We start from the raw sequence: 23632 nt of genomic DNA on the forward strand, positions 1-23632 counted from the left end.
CACTTGAGGCAGAGTAAGAAGGTGCACAAAGGTGTTGTGTGCTGCAAGTGTTCAACATTTCTCGTCAACATCCAGGGGATCCTGCTAACTCAAACTACTAGACAGGACAGTCTTCGTTAGTGAAAGGTAAGAACTACGTCCTTTTATAAGCAAAAATAAATGCAGTTCTATTACATTTCATTTGCTTACAAACACAAAATTCTCCAAAGAAAGGACAAGCTTATTAAGAGACCTACCTGCTTCATTTAGCACAGACTATTTTGGGCTGCATGGACATAGTGGACAGACGTCAGTCTTCCCTGAACCATCTTAGAAGCATCACACAGCCTTTCTTTCTCTGAATTCCCACAGCCATCTTTTCCAGCCCAATTATTTGAAAGTTACTTCATGTGTTAACCTGCTAATGAAGACCTATAGAAGACACCACCCATGTCGGGTATTTCGTGAAAATTAAACTTCATTTATATGGAGTTTTTGCATGTAAGGGGACAAATATTATCTTTGGAAGAAAATCAGGAAAGGTGTAAGTAGTCATAGGAAGTAAAACACAAAGACTGAACTTCCTCTTTCCTGTGATAAACGGTCTCTCCCCCCACCTCAATAAATACTACCTCCTTCACCCAGATTATCAAGTAGGAAAGTACGGCCAACATCATTCACTCCTCAAACCTCACATTCTCTCTCCCTTCCTCTTCAGGCAATTCCTTCATTCTGTGGGTTCTGCCTCCATATTTTTTTACCTTTCCCTGGCTCACTGTTTCTTCTGTTAATGTATCAATTCACAATTTATCGCCTCTCTCCTCCCTGCCTCCAGTCTTGCTGCCTTCCTACCGGTCCTGTGGAGTAAGCTTTTTGGTACCCAAGGCTGTCCTGTATCTCCCATCACTGTCACGGTTGGTCAGTCCAGACAAGGCTAACTGGAGTCCTTCCCCAGATCTGTGATACAGATGCTGACAAATTCAATGTCTCCTCGTGTCTTCTTCCCTGTGGGGAAAACTGAACGCAATAGGTGAGGCTAAGGCCAACCTTTGAAAAGAAGGAGAGGTGGATGAGCAATGGTCAAATCTTTTTGGATTTGCCAAGGCCAAATCCTTGGTTCTCACCTTGATCTGATTCCTTATAGTTACCCCTGTATCATTATTAACCACCAAAGCCAGAAAATTTCTTTTTGCTCAAAAACAAAAATTTCTGGTTGTATCATCCCTGGATCTATGCTAAGTTCAAGCTTGTGAGTCGGCAAGCTATAGCCTTCATAGCACGCCTTCTATCTCCCACGTCCAGACTTATCTTGGCAGCCTCTTTCACCACACTCAAAGTTCAAAGCTGTATTCATACTGAGCTGTTTTGCTGTTTCTTTTGCTATGGCAATTACGGTCATTGGTGCCCGGATTTCACCATCCTCTTTGATGCTAGACCTCTGTACTTCACATAGCCATACTTGGATCTGCTGAGCTAAATTCTATCTGTCCTTCTGAAGGCTCCTTCCTGACCAAACCCCTTCTCTACATACCCTTAACCTCTAAACACAGCTCTACTGTAGCAAAATAAACACACCATCTTGTAATCTTATAAATATATTTACTTTTTTGCCTTCTCCTATTCAATGAAAATCGGGAAGGATTGTTTCTTTCTCCTCCGTAATTAATAGTGTTGCTTTATAAACTGGCCCACATTCACAGAGGAAAAGGAGCAAATGAAGAGGTAGACCACACCAGAATGGTAGGTGGTAGTTTTAATCCACAAGCAAACTTACACACAAGGCTTGTTTTTGGTGGCTGTAAGATAGGCAGATCTCTACCCATGCCCACCAGAATGTTAAAAGTTCATGTAGAGGCCTTAATGGGATTGAGGCAGGTCTATTGCCCAGATGGTCTCAATACACCAGTCTCTGAAGGTGGCATCCTTAAAACAGCTGTGGTAATGGTGGAAAGAATTTATTCCAAGGACAGAGGAGATGGTGAGGAGCCTCCAAATTCCCAGACCCACCTCTTAGGTCAACTGGTGGTAACATCCTCTCAATGACCTCCTCCAATATTCCACTCCTTGTGGCTGGCTCTTACACCTTCTATTTTCCCTCCCCTTCCACAGTGTGCCCTGAGTGGTCAAAGGGTTTTACTAGCTTGGAGGTAGCTCATTGGTGGCTATCTGGCTGCACTATCCCGGTAGGACATTCAATTGCCAACTCTAGTAGGTAACACCTCTCCCAGGTATGATGAAGCTTGCTGTTCCCAGCAGCATAGCATGCTGATCCACTCTGAGAGGCAGGGAAGTATGTGATTTCCATACTTTTGTGGTGCTGGGTCCTTCAGCAGGGTCCCCAGTCTGGCATACGGGGTGACAGATCCTATTGGTTGATCATTAAGATACATTAAAGCCTGGAGTAGTTTTTCAGCCCACCTATCCAAGGTGGTTTTGTTAGTGGTCTAATTTATATTATAGAAAATATTTAACCAACCATGTTGCTTATGGGTTATTGGGGAAATAGAATCACCACTTAATGCCCTGTTCTTTGGTCAGTTTTGTAGAGCATGACCTTTGAAGTGTGCCCCACCCCCATCATGATCTATCCAACAAGGGTATCCATACATGGTATTCAGTTTTTCTAATCTTCTAATGGCTGTACCCTGGTTCACATGGCAAAGGGAGAAAGCCTAAGTCAGACAATGTGTCCACACAAACCAAGGCATATTTAGAACCCTCACTCAGAGGGAGGGGACCAATTTCATCAATTTCCTAATCCCTCACCGTTGGTAACTCCAGTGGATGGTCTCAGAATTCTTTGGCAGTTACCTTAGGCATTGTTTAGAACACACAGGACATGCTCTGACTATATTAAATGGCATCCTTGGCTCCCACCCAGGACGAACAGTGGTTACCCTTTTTATGCTCCCAATATGCTATATCTACAAAAGGGCCAGATCTTAGGGTTCATACCTAGGTTATGGCATCAGCTTCTCCATTGCCGAAGGGTATCAGTGCCTTATGAGCTAGGACTTGGAAACAGAAAGGATTGCCTTAGGCTCTTGCTGGTGAACTTGTCTTATCACATATCCTAAATCCACAGGGGCTTATTCATGACCATCCACCCCTTGGCTTTCCATTGTTCAAGCCACAAGGTTAATCTCTTTAGAACAGCCCAACTAACAGCACAAAGGGTTAACAGCCAGTGATCGTGAGTGATCACCAGCCATCCCTGAGTTCAGCTCACTAGCTACTGTAGTTCCTTCTAGTTTCTATCCAAATGGGGTCAGTGTTGGGCTGAATAGTGACTGCAGTCCATGTGCATAGCTTGCCCAGACCAGACCCAGCTGTACACCAGGCATCAGGGGTAATAGTGGTAGGCACATTTGTAAGATCTACATACTCTACAGGGACTAGTAGCATCCACATTTCTAGTGGACTGGCAGACAGGTGCTCCTCTGGTGCCAGTAGGCATGACACTTAGTACAAGTGGGAATTTGAGCCATGGCAGAGGCAGGTTGATGGAATATATTCTTACCCCACTCTTTGCGAAGAAGGGGAGTTCTTACCAAGGAGAGCTGTACCTGTAGGAATACTATATACATGGTTAGGACCTGTTGCTCTAGGCACCAAAATCCTAGCAGTAGCCTTTCCTTCTACTGATTGTCACAGTGCCAATCCACACCTTCTGGAGTGACAGATACAGTTAATTCAAGAGGTATCCCTGCTTGGGAGACTTCCAAAGCTTTAATTTATTTCACTGTATTTTTGCCTTTAAAAGCAACTTGTTGCTCTGATCCCTAGTCCCACACATGCCCTTCCTTTACCAGGTAGTATCAATGGCAAAGGACAGGTGGAGAACAAAAATTCCCCAAACCCTCAAATCCCTACCAAGGCTGCACCTCTTCCATGTTTTTAAGGGTTGTATAGGCTTGCACCTTGTCAATCACAGCTTTTGGGACAATGCACATCTTATCCATCAAGTGGCTCCCAAAACTATGGCAGTGCCTGGGTCTGGAATTTTCTGTGGGTTTACCACCTATCTTCTCCCTTGCAGATGTTCAAGAAAAGTCTGCAGAGTATCCTGCAGCAGAATCAAGTCTTTACATGGTAATATACTTGACATAATGGACCCATTTTACTGTTGTGGAGGAGAATGGGGATATGATCAGGCTACCATCCCAGGACTTATTATGGAGCTATGCCCATAGCTTTGGGGAAGTACTTGAAAGTTCCATTATTGCATCCTCCCACATGAAGGCAAATGGTCTTGTGACTAAGTGGCCAGGGAAATCTTGAAACACCCATTTGCTTAATTCAACATGGTACACTCCTACAACCATGGCCAAGGTGTCTAGGATAGTGGTGGGGCACCTGGGTGGCTCAGTCGGTTGGAAGTCTGACTTCAATTCAGGTCATGAGCTCATGGCTTAGGGGTCCAAGCCCGTGTTGGGCTCTGTGCTGACAGCTCAGAGCCTGAAATCTGCATCAGATTCTGTGTTGCACTCTCGCTCACACGCACACGTGCGCTCTCTCTCTCTCTGCCCCTCTCCTGCTTGTGCTCTGTCTGGCTCGCTCGCTCATTCTCAAAAATAAATAAACATTAAAAAAAATGAAGATAGTGGCAAAGTTAGGCATAGTTGCATGGATGAGGACACAATCCTGTTCAATTTTTGGTAGTCCACAGTCAACTGCCATGAGCCAACCAGCATTGTTACCAGCTGTACCAAGCTATTGAAACCAACATGGGCAGAGTGTAAAACACCCATTCAGTGCAGTTCTCAGATAGTTTCTCTTCTTATGCTCCCCTCACACCCAGACAGTTTCTGTTGTTTGACAGTTAGACTACTCTTCCCAGGCATGGTAGACTTAATGGTTCCCAGGTGGGGTTTCCCCCTCAGCAGTGCTTTAACTAGTCTAACCCAGAGAAGAAATTCATCAACAGAGATTTACAGAGTTTGAGCTTGTAGGATGTCCATGCCCAGTACGTTCTCTGGTATTAGAAAGATAAAAGCCTCATTCTCTTCTGAGAACACCCAATTTGCAGTTTCAAAGGACCTCTCAGACCATAATCATCCGCTCTTTGTAACTACCGATAGCATTGAGGGGCCAGAAGACTTCTGAGGGTTACTGTGTATTAGAGTGTATCTGACTCCAGGATCAACCAGAATTCTTGTTTATTTCAGGGGGAGGCAGCAGAAAACTAGTGAATAAAGAGCTCAACATGATACCCCGATTGCCTCCAATGGCCCTCACCTGGAGACAACCTTGGCCTGGACCCTGTACCCAGGGCATAGGAGGCACCCATCCCATTTGGACTACAACCTAGAGGCCTCTGAGGAAACAGGAGGTGCGTCAGGGACAATAGAGGCAGGGAGAGTAGATTGGGAAGGTCTGTTCAGGTGTTAAGGTTTTCCACATCAAGATCAACACAGAGTTGGGCTACTGATTTTACTTTTTAGGTAGTGTCTCCATAGCAAGGGCAAACCACTTACAGGTTACCTTTCTTGCACACTTTACAGACAATTGGGATAGCCTTTTGGCTTTTTGAGTTTCCTCTTGGTCTGGGATCTTTCTTACAGCTGGTACTAGTTCCTGGAATTTGTCAGTTTCCCCCAGATCAGGAGTAGACATCATAAATGTCTTGTCCTACAACTGGACTCAGCAAGGATATCCATGTCCCATACCAGATTCTTGGGGCATTCCTGCAGTGAATGTGGCTCCATCAAGGCCTAGGTGGCCTGGCTCATACCCAGCACCCTCAAGATTTATACCTCCTCTATGGATTTCCAAGACCCCATAACCAGGGAGATGACCCTCACTGAGCCAGGCCTACCTACAAGCTAGAATAATCCATTTATAAGAGCATGAATACCTTAAACTCCCCCCCGCCCCCACAAGGGGGTACAGGCACTATCAGAGGGCAGGGTGTGTGGCGATGACGCTCATTTTCTCTGCCTCCTTCCCAGAGAAATGCCACCTCTCCCCATCCCCTTAGTGGCACTAGCCACACCTGGCTACTTACCCTGGCTTTTTGCTGAAATTTGGCAGCTAAACTAGTGAACTCAGTGGGAATATATTCTTTCATCATGAACATTTCCTGAGTTGGGGGCTGCCCTGTTGGCCAGGGTTCTTGTTGGTGTGCTTTTGTTTTCCTTTGTATTATTAGGGGTTAGACGGCATGGGGCATTCTGTCTGCTTCACTATCACAACATCCTCTCCTTCATTCTCCCCACTTTGCCTGGGATCCTCGTCTTGGCCTCAGGCTTTGTCCCAAATGCACAGGCTTTAATCCACCATGGGCCCACCCAGCTTTGCAAAACAGCAGGCTAAATTGCCCAGATGATTATCTTGCTCTCCCACCTTGTCTGCTGGCCCCAAAGCCAGCGGAGTAGGGGGCACCCGCCCTTCTCCAACCTCAGCGCTTCCTCCTTTCTAACGCGAGCTCCAGCCCCGAGTGGGGCATCTAGAGCCCGCAAAGCTGCCCCCTTAGAGGCCAGCCCACCGTGGCCGCCACGCGCTTCCCTTCTGTGCGGCAGTGGGCTCGGCCCAGTTCCTCAGACAAGCACGTTTTGGGGGGTGTCCCAGGGTGGTCCACAGCTTCTAGCGTATGGGCCACCCCTCCCCACACAGAGGTGGGTGGCCAGCTCGGGACTTCCCCCCACAGAGGCCTCTTCCCCAAGACTCGTTTCCGCCGACCCGGGCTGGCTCACCAATTGCTGCTTTGCAAACCGGTCCCGTACCCAGAGGGCGAGGACACGCTAAAGAGGCTGCTCCTGGATAGGTCCGTGGCAGGTTTAGTAAGGGAACTTACCTGCGGGCTTGTCTTGGGCCGACGCTAGATGAGTAAATCTCTACACCCGCCTGCCAGAGTCTGAAGTTTATAAAGAAGCCTTAAGGGGGTTGAGTCATTACACCATCCAGATGGTCTGAATAATACATTACCCTCTCCAGGTTTCATCCTTAAAATGGCTCCAGCTGTGAGAATGCTGAGTGAAACAGACATCCCAAGGACAGGGAGGGGCGCTAGGAGCCTCCAATTGCCCAGGTGCACCTGTTGGGTCAACCAGAGGTCATGTCCTCTCAGTGACCTCCTCCAATACCTAGGGCCTGGACTACATAGCAGGTAGCCAGAAATGTTTGTGGAATAAATAAATGAATGAATATACTGAGACACTTCAGTTTGGACATCTTGGAAATTATATGGTACCAACTTGCTTTAGAAAATCCCCTAACTTGGGCCGCCCTGGTGGCCCAGTCGGTTGAGTGTCTGACTTCGGCTAGGGTCATGATCTCACAGCTCGTGGATTCGAGCCCCGCATCAGGCTCTGTGCTGACTGCTGGCTCAGAGCCTGGAGCCTGCTTCAGATTCTGTGTCTCCTTCTCTCTCTGCCCCTCCCCCACTCACACTTTGTCTCACTGTTTCTCAGAAATAAATAAAATGTAAAGAAAACAGAAAGAAAGAAAATCCCCTAACTTGTGCAAGGCAGAATGGCAGAATCTTCTCTCTGCCACTACACCTTCACTGAAGGCTGCAATACACATATATTCAACTCATAGTTTAGATTTTCTTGCGATTGAGCTGATTTTCTTAAAGAGTTTAATATTAGCTTTTAATTACATCCTGCCATGCAACAAGTACTTTAATAAATGTAAGGGAAGAAACCCCTCTGCATATCAACAGAGGCTAATTCAATTCAATAATTCTATTTAATTAAGCATTTTTGTGCTCTAATAGTCAAATTGCTACAGGAGATGTCATTTCCATAAGCTCGTCAACGAGAATGCTGAGCAGTTACTTGAATACTTTCTAAGGGCTTCCTGTTTCAAAAGGGTTTTTAAATGATTTCCAAAGGCCAGCCAGTTCCCTCACACCTTCCCAAGAGTCTCTGCAACCTTTTCACTCTCCCTCCCAAAAGCAGCAGTCCTGGGGGCTGGGGGCTTTTTTCATGCTGCTTCTCTCACTTCTCATGCAACATATACCCATCTCCTTGCCTCCAAACAAAATGGTGTCCTCCTTTTCAAAGCTCATTCCAGAAGTCACCTCTTCTATTAAGCCTGCCCAGATTTACCAGGCATTGGTTTGGACCTATCAAAACATCCTCACTGTGATCCCTTAAAGCAGGACTTTCAAGATAATTTAACCCAGTCATGACCTCAGTAAAATGAACGGATCTTCATGATTCACCTCCCTGAACTGTAAGGGAAGGAGTCCTGGACTGGAAGGCAGAGAATCCTATATAGGAACCCTAAGTCTACCGAATAGTTGTGCAAATTACAGCATCTGTCTGGGCCATAGTTTCTGCACCTGTAAAATAGAAAATATTGCTGACCTTCTAGGCGGTAGAGAGGATTCAAAGGCCTAACATGTGAAAGTTTATCACCTCACACCTGGGATTCAATCACTGATCAAATCACTTTTTCCAGCCATGACATGTGGGACTAAAATGGCCATCTGATCATCACACTAAAGAGGACATCTGATAAATACACTCAATTCTCCTTCAACCAGATTTCTTACCCAGTGGTTCTCAATCAGGCTGTGCATCCAAATCAGTGAGCAAAGGTTTTTCAAAATATGAATTCTGAGCCCTACTGAATCAGAATCTCCAAGGTAGGAGCTGTCAAACATGGACATACATTAATTTGTTCTGCTGATGTTGTTAAGTAGCCAGCACAGAAAACTTCCAAACAACCTGCAACAGAAGTACCTCTTCAGCTGAACAGGCAACCAGACAGGAGGAGGTTCCAATAACCACAAATTGTCAGCTCACAGTAATGTAGAAGGGAGCAATTATGGAAGTAATTGACTAGAGAAGGGGAAACTCCCCAAACTGTAGGCAGCCATCACATCAGCTCATCCAGGTGCACTGGAATAAAGAGGAAAAGCTCCTGCCTTTCTGACTGAGAGCAGTCGCCCCAGCAGGAGCATGATCAAAAAGACAAGTGTGTTTGCTGCACACAAGTGAGAGCTGGCACTATTCCACACCCACAGTATCTGTTTGGAAAGGGGGTAAATGAGGTGTGGCAATAAGGTTAGCATGGCCTTGCTTGCTTCCACTTACAATGTGCTGGATACCATGCCTCCTACACATACCATCTCTTACAATTTACACAATAGCTAACCCCATCAGGTAAGCATTATTATCCCCATTTTACAGAGGAGGAAACTAAGGCACAGAAAGATTAAATGACTTTGCAAGTATGGAGCAAGGCTGGACTCGAACAGAGATTTGCCTGACTCCAAACTCTGTCTCTAAGAGTTTGGGAACAATATGTCATTATTTCAATTCTATGAGCCTGCGTTTCTTTATCTTAGATAATGGGGATTTTTCCTATTGCAAAGAATAAGAGATTAGGAAGGACACATGGCCATCACCAATAAATGATAGCTAGTATTGTTTAATGCTGCTAAAGGCCTCCTCTGAAATAGGACCACATAAGGGAGTGAGGTCTGAGGAGCAAATATGAAGGCATTTGCAGAGGAGATGTAAAAGCCAAATTTAACTTTTAAAGATGATGGCCTGGTTGAGATTTGTTTGTTACTTATTCGCAACAACACACTTTGTTTTACCCTTCTTTGTCTTTTTTAGTAACTCTTAGAAAGTGATTAAAAATGTGTTCTATTGAGCCTTATATCGGGCTCTGAGCTGAACATGGAGGCTGCTTAAGATTCTTTCTCTCCTGCCCCTCCCCCACTCATGCGCACACGCATGTGCTCTCACTCTCTTCGCTTTCTCTCTCTCTCTCGATAAAAAAATAAAAATGGGGCCCCTGGATGAGTCAGTTGGTTAAGCATCTGACTCTTGATTTTGGCTCAAGTCATGATCTCACGGTTCATGAGTTTGAGTCCTGAGTCAGCTCTGCACTGACAGTGTGGAGTCTGCTTGAGATTGTCTCTCTCCCTCTCTCTCTGCCTCTCTCCCATGTGCTCTCTCTCTCAATAAATAAATAAATAAAAGACTTAAATTTTTTTAAAATGTGTTCTTGCTTGCAAAAGTCCTTCAAATTAAAAAGGAGTCAGTTACTCACAGTTGAAAAGGTAGATAATGTTGTAATGTGCTGATACACAAAAACCACAGTCTCCTAACAGAAGTATGATTCTGGACATTTGCTCATCCTGTGGCATGTACACATTTGAGAGTCTGGGTTCCTCTTGCCTACTGAATCAGGGGTATCTGTGGGAACAGAAGGCACCCTTGCCCCATCATGCCTTCTGCCAAATGCCTGGGAAGCTACTGCATGCCTCCTTGCTTCCTTCTCTTTTGTTCCTTCTCTACCCTTGCACCAGGCCATGCTGCAACACTCCATGGGGTTCCAGACCACGGTGCCCCTCTAGGGTAGAGGACAACTTCCACCAGTCCCTCAAGAAGACAGACAACCTAATTGGTTTGCTTCATGTTACATAATTATCCCACATTTGCAACTAGGGTTTTGGTACTTAACCACTTCAAGCCTACTAAGTGCGTCTACCCAGCATACAGCACCTTGAATTGAGTTAGCACTATAAACACTACATGTGTGTAAACTGTGAAGAGCTAAGCAAATGTTGGCCATGTCACTCTTATGTGTGCTGTGTCTTGCTTCTCTGTATCACCAGTGAATGCTCTGCTGTAACTGCCTGTTTGGTTTTGAATAAATGTTTGCTCAATGAAGAAATAAAAGACCACAGAGTCTTTTGGAGTAAATAAAGTCCTAGGGAAATGGTCATATACAGTCCTGAGAACTGCCGAGGGCTCTCATTTACAGAGCACTTCCCTGTGTCAGGCACTAAGGATGTCACACATGCTCACAGAGGTGCTTTGATAGGAGTATTATTATTATCAGCCCCATTCTCCAGATGAGGAAATGGAAACAAAGAGAGGGGCAGGCACTACCTCAAGCCACCCCTGAAGTAAGTGACAGAACTGGAGATGGAGCTGAGACACTCCAGCTCTGGAGCCCGTGGCCTTAATTACCATGCTCAGCAAACATAAATTCAGATTTGGAAGGAAATGTGGCCATTTATGGAATCAAGCACACATATTTTGCTGATGATGAATATAAGACACAGAGCAATTCCAAACGACATCTACAGCCCTGAGGAGTGAAAAGAGCTTAGGGTTTTATTCTCAGAACACGGTGGGTTAAAATTTAAGATCTGACACTTAAAAGCTGTGTGGCCTTAGGCATATCACTGAGCTTCTCTGAGCAACAATTTGTTGTTTAAATGGCTGTTCCCTTTGGAAACCTGGGAAGGGGGTATGTCATTTCAAGTCTGTTGCCAGACTTAGAGATGTTGTGTATAAACACTCAACAAGAGTATCACAGAGTAGGTGCTCAACAGATGGTAAAATTGTTAGCTTTTAATAATCTGCTTCATGCCACTATCTCTTTGAACCTGTTTTCCTCTTCTCTCATGTTCCTGACACACTCCTGCGCATCCTTAAAGGCTGCAGCTCAGGGTCTAGGCCCTCCATGGAAACTCTTCTGGCCCTCTCTCCAGCACCCCCTCCTCACAGAGGTTCTCATTCCTTCTTTAGAGCCACAGAAGCTTCTGGATGTAGCAGCAAATCTCCATAAGAGACGGGGGACCTGGCTCTGGGGCCAGGCCCCTCCCCAAAATAAAAGAGGACAAACAAAGACATTGGAGGACAAACTCAACAGTTATTGAACATCTGCCATGTGCCAGACATGGTTCTAAGCACTGAGGAAACAATGTTGAATACCGTGTGCTTCCTGTCCTGCTGCAGATAAATGATAATGTGGAGGAGGATACAAAGCAACTCACCCCTTAACAGTCATAAGGGTAAAATCACACTGCAGGTGGGAGGAGTCTGAGGTGCAAAATTCTCCGACTACACTTTGGAAGACAGGCAAGAGTTTGCCACGGAAAGGAAGGTGGGAAGGGCCAAGACCACTGGTCAGTCAGAGCGGCTCACACAAAGTGCAGGTGTAGAAAACTGGGCACCCTGGCCTTGATCCTTAAAAATGTGTGGTGCCCCTAAAGGAATGAAGTGGAAGAGAAATGGGGTGAGATTGACTTTCTAGATAAATGCCAAATCCCTCCTACCCTCATGGCTCATTCTATTTCTTCCCACACATTCATTAAGACAACACTTCTCTCAACACCCATGCTGAGATTTGTTACTTTCGCCCTCTCAGATGTTGACAAGGACTGAGTCTTGCCTTACAGAGTAGAGATTAATGTAGTCCAACAGCACGGCTTCAATTACATGAAGAAATGTGATAAAGTGGTGAGGAAAGCTGTGAAGGATTTTTTTTTTTTTTTTTGAGAAAGAGAAATACCAAGACACTTGGCAGAACACATTTTATCATCTTGTGTTATTATCAGAAAAAGAAAGTCTGGTTCCCCTGCTCTGTAGGCCTTCTCCACCACTGTTCAGTGAGTAGTCTGCAATCAATCAGGGAGACGGTACTTGAATTCTGGATGGCCTGTCTCTGTCCGTCTCTCCCTGAGATGATTAAGAAAGACTCTTTTCATGACAGGGCCATTTATTAAAAGCAAGGTTTCAATACCCTTTGTGTGATAAAGCAGCCAGAGTCAGCTTTGGGCCCATTCTGTGATCAAGATATTCTACCTCTTCAAACCTCAGCACAAAGACTTACATCAACAAAGCTATTTATCTAAGAAGAGAGGAAGTCTCCCCAAAGTCCCTCATCTAAGATATCATAATTTTTTAACACTTGCTTTCTTATCTCCCTCTGATTTAGTATTTCTCTACCTAGTTCATGGACATTGCTACTTCTTTAGCTAATGCTGAATTCATTTCCTAGAATTTAATGGCATTTTAATAATAATGTCTTATCATTATATAGCTCTTTATGATATACCAAACCCTTTAATTTATGTTACCTGGTCCCCAAACCAAATGACCTCTCAGGTAATAGGTTTCTTGATTTTTTTTTTTTTTTACTGCATTTAACAATCCTCGTAACCTTGAAAAACTCCCTCTCTTGAAACCTTTGGTAGGATCTTGGGTCCTAAGTCTATGCCCAACCTACCTGTTGGCCAGCCTAGTGTATCAGTTAGTTTTCACTAGATAATGTTGGGGTAATAAATATTCCTGTCATAACTCAGATTTTTTTTCTTAAATCAAGGCCCTTTCTATCACATCAAGACACCTAATCAGCTACAGACAAACTTCATTGAGTTTGCCTTCATGTGCTGTGGAGATGAGAAACTGTGATCCAGAAGATAGTGTGTTTAAGTAGAATTGTTCCTGGTTGAAAGAATATAACCAAAGAGTACTGATGAATCTGTCCATGCTCATCTTAAAGGAGGTCTCTAGAAGTATACTGTAGGACTATTCTCTAGGTCTTATCTTTGCCTACATTTTTCATATTTACTATATCAACAACATAAAGATCATGCTGTGACAGTCACCGGCACTGTTCATGAAATATCTTTGAGTACATGATAGAATTGCAATTTCCAACCTCCATGTGGTTGATGAGGCCATGAAACTAATTCCAGCTAATGAGCAAAATTAATGTGTATTGTTTGCAGGCATGGGCACCCAGTTGCTAGTGTGGAGTCTTCGAGAGTCTTCTTCCTTCTGCCATCTGAACCAGCAACATTTGAGGTGGAGGTTTCTCTCAGCCTGGTTCCTGGAGTGAAGAGACATGGAACAGAATACCAGGCAGTCCACGATGGACTGTAACATAAGCAAGAAACAAGCTTTCAGATTTTATTAACTACTGGGATTTAGAATTTGTTTATCCTTCAATAGAACCAATCCTATTCTGACTCTCATATTAACAAAATCTATTAATATAAAACAAAGGTGAGATAACCAATAGAATGATTGGCTAACTTACGGTGAAATAGGATTGCAAGAGGTTGGGATTAATGACCAAATATTTCAAACAAGATAGACTTTAAGAATGCAAATGTAATTTCCTGTGCTTAGGTTTCAGAAATCAACAACAATTCCTAAGGGGAAATTGTGATCTATAATCTTAATAGAAATCAATATTACATTCTGGATGCCAAAAATACTAAACTTGTTGTGGTGTGTATGCATTAAAAAATGTAGTATCTAGGGGCGTCTGGGTTGCTCAGCAAGTTGAGCATCCGACTCTCGACTTCAGCTCAGGTCATGATCTCACAGTCTTGGGACTGAGTCCTGTGTTGGGCTCCGCGCTGAGCATGAAGCCTGATTGGGATTCTCTCTCTCTCTCTCTCTCTCTCTCTCTCTCTCTCTCTTCTCCCCGCTCAAAATGAATAATAAATAAACATTTTTTAAAAGGTAGTATCTAGATATCAAGAAAATGAATAGTCCTCTATACCATAGAAAACATAACAAAAGCACCAGCCTTCAATGAATGAAATATAGCTGATGGAGAATATCTTAAAGGCTGAGGAGCTGAACACTATGCCAGGTAAGGAATGGTTAAAGGATCTGGGCTGTGTATCCCAGAGAAAAGGAGACTTAGGAGGAACATGGGGCCCTTCTGTGAATACCTGGGGGAATGAAATGAGTGAGAAAGTTCTATTCAGTTTTGCATCAAAGTCCATAAAAAGGAATAGCAAAAACTATAAGAAAACAGAAGCAGGCTTTGGGAAGTCACCCCTGACTTCCACAGAAAAGCGTGTCAGCTCCTCCCTCAGACCTATAGACAAGCTCGGCCTTTATTGAAACAAAGATCACACAGAATTTGTATGAAGATGTTAGAAAATTGTGAAATTCTTCAGGGGAAGGGGAGTGCATTACTTATCCAAATTCCAATATTCAGTGTACATTCAGTATTTATAGACTAGAGTTCAATCAAAAGAATTGTCCTAATATACAGAATCCCACAGCAGTGCGAAGGGCACAAATGCCCACATTTTTTGGGAATTCACCCAGTGAGGCAAGGGCTAGAAGAGAATTTTCTAAAATTTGTTCCAACTCTGCTTTCACCCTTCTGCAACTCAACTGAGTCTTCCCTGGAATCTGGCATAGATTAAACCCCACCTCCGATCTATGTTATGTTAAGACATGTGTAATTTGTGCTGTCTTCTTTTACATTTTTTTTATGTTTTTGAGAGATAGAGACAGAGCATGAGCAGGGGAGGAGCAGAGAGAGAGGGAGACACACAATCTGAAGCAGGCTCCAGGCTCTGAGCTGTCAGCACAGAGCCTGACATGGAGCTCAAACTTGTGAACCGCAAGATAATGACCTGAGCCAAAGTCGGATGCTTAACTGACTGAGCCACCCAGGCACCCTGTGCTGTCTTCTTAAGAAAAAAAGAGAAGCTTAGAGTTCAAAATGGTAGATTATACTCCATACCTAGTTTCTTTGACTATATTCCAGTACCTGAGTTTCATTAGATGGATTTCTAAATAAATTAGTGCTATACTTTTCTCTTAGATCCATGTTTGACTTTCAAAGGCAGTGTGTGTACGTGCGCGTGTGTGTGTGTTTAACTTAAATAGAAGACCTTGTAGTATTGTATAACATGTCTGATATAGAGACAAAATGAAATCCCTTAGGGTAACTCTACATGAGAAAATATAGGTACATTCACTTAATCAAGAAATATGTGTTAAGCTGTATGGTACCTCACACTGTACTAAGCTCTGATCATATAAAGATTAGATGGGTGGAGCCCCACATTCAAGGCACTTACAGTTTAGGAAGAATATAGACAATTATAATATATGAGAAGATGTGCACAAAAATCTAGGTGTAAGCAGGTTAACTGTAATGCTATTAATTAAAAAAAAAAACCTAGGAGAAAAGCCTAAATATCTAGAAATTAGAAACTGATTTAATAAATTAAATTTACACACACTTAAAAAATACTAAAATTTTAATAATTGACTACTGTGGTAAATATGTCTGAGGTAAAAAGGATTTTGTTTTAATTAATAGAATTTATTTCTCAGAACAGACTTCAGTTCACAGCAGAATCAAGAAGAAAGCATGGAGTTCCCATTCCCACACCCCACCTCAACACATATATGCACGGCCTACATCCTGCACCAGAGTGGTACATTTGTTACAATGGTTGGACCTATGCTGATATGTCATTATAACCCAAAGTACATATTTCGCATTAAGGTTCTCTCTTGGTGTTATACCTTCTGTGGGTATTGACAAATATAGAATGACATGTATCCACCACCGTAATGTCATACGGAATAGTTTCATTGCCCCAAATATCCTCTGTGCTCTGCCTATCCATGACTCCTCTGGCAGGCATTGATCTTTTTACTGTCTCCATAGTTTTGCCTTTTCCAGAATGTCATATAGTTGGACTCACACCATAGGTAGCCTTTTCAAATTGGCTTCTTTCCCTTCATAGTATGCATCTACGGTCTCTGTCACTTTATGGCTTGTTAGATCATTTTCTCTTAGTGTTGAAAATATTTCATTGTCTGAATATACCAGAGTTTATTTATCGATTCACCTACTAAAAGACATCTTGGTTGTCCCCTATTTTTTCAATTACAAATAAACCTGCTACAAACATCTATGTGCAGCAACTTTTGTGTGGACATAAGTTTTTAACTCATTTGGAGCTAAGGAGTGTGATCACTGGATTGCATGGTAAAATATGTGTAGTTTTGTTACAAACTGCAAAACCATCTTCAAAGCTACCGTACCATTGCTTCCACCAACAATGAATAATAATTCCCATTGTTCCACACTTGCCAACAGTTGGTAATGTCTGTGTTTTGGATTTTAGCCATTCTAATAGGTGTGTCGTGGTATCTCATTATTGATTTTTTTTGACGGGGGAGGGGTGGAGAGAGAGGGAGAGAAATTCTTAAGCAGGCTCCACACCGAGCACAGAGCCTGACACAGGGCTTTATCTCATGACCATGAGCTCATGACCTGAGCTAAAATCAAGAGTCAGACACTTAACTGACTGAGCCACCCAGATGCTCCTCATTATTGCTTTAATCCAGTTTTCCAATGACATATAATGTTGACAGTCTTTTAATATTAATGCTTATTTGCCATTTATACATCTTCTTTGGGAATATCATCAGATGTTTTGCCTCTTTTTTAACTGGGTTATTTCTTATTATTGTCTTTAAGGGTTAGCTATATATTTTGAATATAAGTCCTTTCTCGTATAAATGTTTTGCAAATATTTCTCCCTGTATATGGCTTATATTTACTTCATTATCTTAACAATGTCATTAACAAAACAAAACTTTTTAATTTTAACAAGTCTAACTTAATTTTTTCTTTTCATGATTGTGCTTTTGGTATTAGTTATAAAACCATATCATCAAACCCAAGGCCACCTAGATTTTTTTTCCTGTGTTATCCTCTAGATGTTTTATAGTTTTACATTTACATTCAGGTTTTCCATTTTAGTAAAATTTTTTAAAGGTGTGAGGTCTGTGTCTAGACTTATTGTTTTCCTCTTTGTCCATTTTTCCTTTTTTGTGAGGATGGAAATAACTTCTAAACTCTTTATATGTCAGAGCCAAATCCAGAATTCATATTTTCATCAAGAATAAATACCATAAAGGTATAAGAAAATCTGATTTCAAATAATAATGACAGGAAAATGTTTAATTTAATGTAAGATGAAAAACAGCACCTTTAAAAATAGTATGATGAGAGAGAGAGATTTTTTTTATCATTGTATATACATACAAGGGGAAACAATGGGTTATCCCAGAGCTGTACATTATCTTAACTGCTTTTCATTTTTATATGTGATTTTTTTTCAAATATGCTACAATAAATATCTATGAATTTTATACTTAGAGAAAAACAATTAGTATTTTTTTGGAAAAGTAAAAGGAAATTTTCAAAGGTAGAGAGTATCAAATGCTGCAGTAGAGAATGGGCCACCAGACGCTTGGGGTCACAGGATGGGGTGGCTACTTCATGCTGACGGATTAGGAAAGGCTTCCCAGGGCCACTTCAGGGCAGCCCAACACACTTTCAACCCAACGTTGCCTCAGATAGTTACACCAGGGATAGAGGTCATGGCTTCTGAACTTTACCCAACTGATTTGGAAAACACAGTAAAATCTCTTAGAGAGTGTCCATTAGTATGCCTAAACTCTGCATCTTTCTTTAATCAATTAAAACCTTGGTGGTAAAAAGCTCCCTGGGTTGCTCCCTGTTGCATCAAGTGATTCTTTTAGTTTTCCTTACATTGCCTTTTTTATTATGCAAGGGCTGTCTCTTCATTCTATTTCCAAATTCATATTTGGTGTGCAGTCACTTACAGAGGACGGCACCCTTCCCAAATTATCTGGAATGGGCCACAGGATTAAAATGAGCAGCTGAATAAAGGAGGCAACATTATGTAGACCAATGCAGAGCTGGCCCATCCCTAAAGATGTTGTGGGTGCAAGAAGATTTCCAATTCATAGTGGAATAGAGTAGCAACAGACTCCTAGAATCAGAAATACATTTGGGTCAGCCAAGTTTAACACTTCAAGATGAACTAGCTGGAGCATTATTCCAAATTCAAGATTTGTCTTTAAATGGGAAATCTGCATTGAGAGAGAGAGTTATCAGAGAAACTAGTTCTATTTTAATATCACAATTTTAAAAGATTGTACTAAAGTGACACATAGTAGAAAATAACTTAGGCATGACAGGATAAAATCACTTTAATAAAAAGTCTATCTGGGCTTCTGGTTTAAATGATGGATCAAAACCATATGCTCATTACTGTTTCTTCTGTCTATATTCATTTAAAATGATATCACAAGGATTCAAAAAGTATAAACCTGCAAAGGGAATGAATGGGAGAAATACAGATGTCAACACATTTTGGGAAGATCGGAAGTGGAAGAAGATGTGAGTGGACCTGAGGAAATTGAATACCAGGTGCTGCAGAAAGGATGTCAGTAAGACATGGTCCATTCATTCTGCACAGCTCCAGAGAAGCCAGTATAGAAGATGCCAATTTCCACCATAAAGGAGTTTAAGGCAAGGGAGTGAGTTGAGGTCTCTCTAACAAATAGCATTTCAGGTTCCCATCCCCATTTGTTGAAGCTAGCTAACTACCTCTTCTGCTCAGGCAGGAAACTGGAGGAATATTTATGCCAGAAACTGACATAGAGCAGTTCTTGATTTGGGGTTACCAGGTAGAGTGGAAGAGGGCTATATTGGAAATAAGGAAATTCAGTGAAAGTCTACATACTTAACATGAGATCCCCCTAATGCCACCATGGTTTCAGGAATGCAGTTAGCCAGTGTGTTCTTCTCAGGTAAGAGATTAGTTTCCTGGAAAAATCAAATGCCCCACTGAGAAGATCCATAGACTCAGGTATTTGAGAATCTTCCAACAGAAAGGTCTGGGAAGTGCCCACCAAATCAACCCACAGTGGAATTCACATATGAGATTAGAGAGGGGAAGATGGTGGCATAGGAGGGTGCTGGGCTCACCTCATCCTGCTGATCACTTCGATTCCACCCACACCTGCCTAAATAACCCAGAAAAACACCAGAAGACTAGAACAGACTCTCCGGAGCCAAGTGTAGACAAGAGGCCCACGGAAGAGGATAAGAAGGGCGGAGAGATGATGCACACTACACGGACTGGCGGGAGGGAGCCAGAGCAGTGGAGGGGCAGCCCGCCTGGCAAGGCAGAGCCCCTGAGTCTGGCTTGCAAGAGCAGAGGGGCTGGACTCCATGAGTTCTGACAGCCAGCGGGACTTAACATCTGGAATGTTAAAAGTCCACAGCTCCACTCTCGGAGAGCAGGGAGGTTGAGAGGATGCCAGGTGGGAGAGTTGTTGAGCCCCGGAAGAAAGAGCTAAGCTCAGCAGGGAACAAAGGCGCTGGGCAGTGCCATCTCCCTCTTATATCCCCCAGCCGTAATCCCAAAGGGAACCAGTTTCCATCACCGAACTTGCTTGCACCACTCAAACACCCAATGCTGTGCTTCTGTGGATCCACCCCCCCTGACAGGTCTACCTGCCTCCTGGTGCTGCAGGGCCCCTCCCGCAGGGGACCACCAATGGCAAAGCGAGCTAAGCCTGCCACGCCCTCCCCTGTGCACCTGCAGATCCACCCCATCTAATATACCCTTGACCAGATCCCATCAAAGCAGGATCACAAGCCTGGCAGTGTGCAAGTAGCCTGGACAGGGGCCACACCACTCCAGAGTGAGTCCTGCCCCTGGGAGAGGGGAAGATAAGGTACACACCAGTCTGACTGTGGCCCCCGCAGTGGGCTGGGGGCAGACATCGGTCTGACTGCGGCCCCGCCCACCAACACAAGTTACTCTGGACAGCACAGGGGAAGTGCCCTGCAGTTCTGCCCCCCCAGGGACTACCCAAAATGACAAAACGGAAGAACTCTCCTCAAAAGAAACTCCAAGAAGTAGTGACAGCTAACGAATTGATCAAAAACTATTTAAGCAATATAACGGAACAAGAATTTAGAATAATAGTCATAAAATTAATTGCTGGGCTAGAAAAAAGTATAGAGGACAGCAAAGAATCTATTACTACAGAGATCAAGGGACTAAGAAATAGTCATGAGGAGCTAAAAAAAAATGCTATAAATGAGGTGCAAAATAAAATGGAGGTGACCAAAGCTCGGACTGAAGAGGCAGAAGAGAGAATAGGTGAATTAGAAGGTAAAATTATGGAAAAAGAGGAAGCTGAGAAAAAGAGAGATTAAAAAATCCAGGAGTATGATGGGAGAATTAGAGAACTAAGTGATGAAATCAAGCACAACAATATCCGTATTATAGGAATTCCAGAAGAGGAAAAGAGAGAGAAAGGGGTTGAAGGTGTACTTGGACAAACCATAGTTGAGAACTTCCCTGATCTGGGGAAGGAAAAAGGCATTGAAATCCAAGAGGCACAGAGAACTCCCTTCAGACATAACTTGAATCAATCTTCTGCATGACATATCATAGTGAAACTGGCAAAATACAAGGATAGAGAGAGAATTCTGAAAGCAGCTAGGGATAAAAACACTCTAACTTATAAAGGGAGACTCATAAGTCTGGTGGCAGACCTATCTACTGAAACTTGGCAGGCCAGAAAGGAATGGCAGGAAATCTTCCATGTGATGAACAGAAAAAATATGCAGCTGAGAATCCTTTATCCAGCGAGTCTGTCATTCAGAATAGAAGGAGAGATAAAGGTCTTCCCAAACAAACAAAAACTGAAGGAATTCATCACCATTAAACCAGCCCTACAAGAGATCCTAAGGGGGACTCTGAGTGAAATGTTGCAAGGACCACAAAGTACCAGAGACATCACTACAAGCATGAAAACTACAGATGTCACAATGATTCTAAACCCATATCTTTCTATAATAACACTGAATGTAAATGGACTAAAAGCTCCAACCAAAAGAAATATGGTATCAGAATGGATTAAAAAAAACACCCATCTATTTGCTGTCTATAAGAGACTCATTTTACACCTGAGGACACCTTCAGATGGACATGAGGGGAAGGAGCACTATCTATCATGCTACTGAAAGTCAAAAGAAATCTGGAGTAGCCATACTTATATCAGACAAACTAGACTTTAAATTAAAGGCTGTAACAAGAGATGAAGAAGGGCATTATATAATAATTACAGGGTCTATCCATCAGGAAGAGCTAAAAATTATAAATGTCTAAGCACCGAATATAGGAGCCCCCAAATATATAAAACAATTCATTACAAACATAAGCAACATTATTGATAAGAATGTGGTAATTGCAGGGGACTTTAACACTTCACTTACAGAAATGGATAGATCATCTAGACACACATTCAATAAAGAAACAAGAGCCCTGAATGATACATTGGATCCGATGGACTTGACAGATATACTTAGAACTCTACATCCCAAAGCAACAGAATATACTTTCTTCTCCAGTGCACATGGAACATTCTTCAAGATAGATCACATACTGTGTCACAAAAGAGCCCTTCATAAGTATACAAGAATTGAGATCATACCATGCATACTTTCAGACCACAATGCTATGAAACTTGAAATCAACCACAGGAAAAAGTCTGGAAAACCTCCAAAGCATGGAGGTTAAAGAACACCCTACTAAAGAATGAATGGGTCAACCAGTCAATTAGAGTAGAAATTTAAAAATATGTGGAAACGAATGAAGATTAAAATACAACAACCCAAAAGCTTTGGGATGCAGTGAAGGCAGTCCAGAGAGGAAAATACATTGCAATCCAGGCCTATTTCAAAGAACAAGAAAAATCCCAAATACAAAATCTAATGGCACACCTAAAGGAAATAGAAGCAGAACAACAGAGACACCCAAACCAAGCAGAAGAAGAGAAATAATAAAGATCAGAGTAGAAACAATATAGAATCTAAAAAAACTGTAGAGCAGATCAATGAAACCAAGAGTTGGTTTTTTGAAAAAATAAACAAAACTGATAAACCTCTAGCCAGGCTTCTCAGAAAGAAAAGGGAGATGATCCAAATAGATAAAATCATGAATGCAAATGGAATTATTACCACCAATACCTCAGAAATACAAGTAATTATCAGGGAACACTATGAAAAATTATATGCCAACAAACTGGACAACCTGGAAGAAATGGACAAATTCCTAAGCACCCACACATTTCCAAAACTCAAACAAGAAGAAACAGAAAACTTAAACAGACCCATAACCAGCATAAAAATTTAATCAGTTATCAAAAACTTCCCAACAAATAAGAGTCCAGGACCAGATGGCTGCCCTGGGGAATTCTACCAGACATTTAAAGCAGATAATACCTATACTTCTCAAGCTGTTCCCAAAAAATTGAAAGGGAAGGGAAACTTCCAGGATCATTCTATGAAGCCACCATTACTTTGATTCCTAACCCAAGCAGAGACCCAGCAAAAAAAGAGAACTATAGGCCAATATCCCTGATGAATATTGATGCAAAAATTCTTAACAAGATAATAGCAAATCGAATTCAACAGCATATAAATAGAATTATTCACCATGATCAAGTGGGATTCATTCCCAGGCTGCAGGGCTGGTTCAACATTCGCAAATCAGTCAATGTGATACATCACATTAATAAAAGAAAAGATAAGAACCACATGATCTTGTCAATCGATGGAGAAAACACATTTGACAAAATTCAGCATCCTTTCTAATAAAAACCCTTGAGAAAGTCAGGATAGAAGGAACATACTTAAAGATCAGGAAAGCCATTTATGAAAAGCCCACAGCTAATATCATCCTCAGTCGGGAAAAACTGAGAGCTTTCTCCCTGAGATCAGGAACATGACAGGGATGTACACTCTCACCGCTATTGTTTAACACAGTGTTGGAAGTGCTAGCATTAGCAATCAGACAACAAAAGGAAATCAAAGGCATAAAAACTGGCAAAGATGAAGTCAAGCTTCCACTTTTTGCAGATTACATGATACTATACATGGAAAACCCAATAGACTCCACCAAAAGCCTGCTAGCACTGATACATGAACTCAGCAAAGTCGCAGGATACAAAAATCAATGTACAGAAATCAGTTGCATTCTTATACACTAATAATAAAGCAACAGAAAGACAAATAAAGAAACTGATCCCATTCACGATTGCACCAAGAATCATAAAATATCTAGTAATAGACCTAACCAAAGATGTAAAAGATCTGTATGCTGAAAACTATAGAAAGCTTAGGAAGGAAATTGAAGAAGACATAAAGAAATGGAAAAACATTCCATGCTCATGGATTGGAAGAATAAATATTGTTAAAATGTCAATACTACCCAAAGCTA

Source organism: Lynx rufus, unplaced genomic scaffold (genome assembly GCF_022079265.1).
Source record: "Lynx rufus isolate CCGP_SWC_20201006 ecotype Redwood Valley unplaced genomic scaffold, mLynRuf1.p SCAF_9, whole genome shotgun sequence".
Taxonomy (NCBI): domain Eukaryota; kingdom Metazoa; phylum Chordata; class Mammalia; order Carnivora; family Felidae; genus Lynx; species Lynx rufus.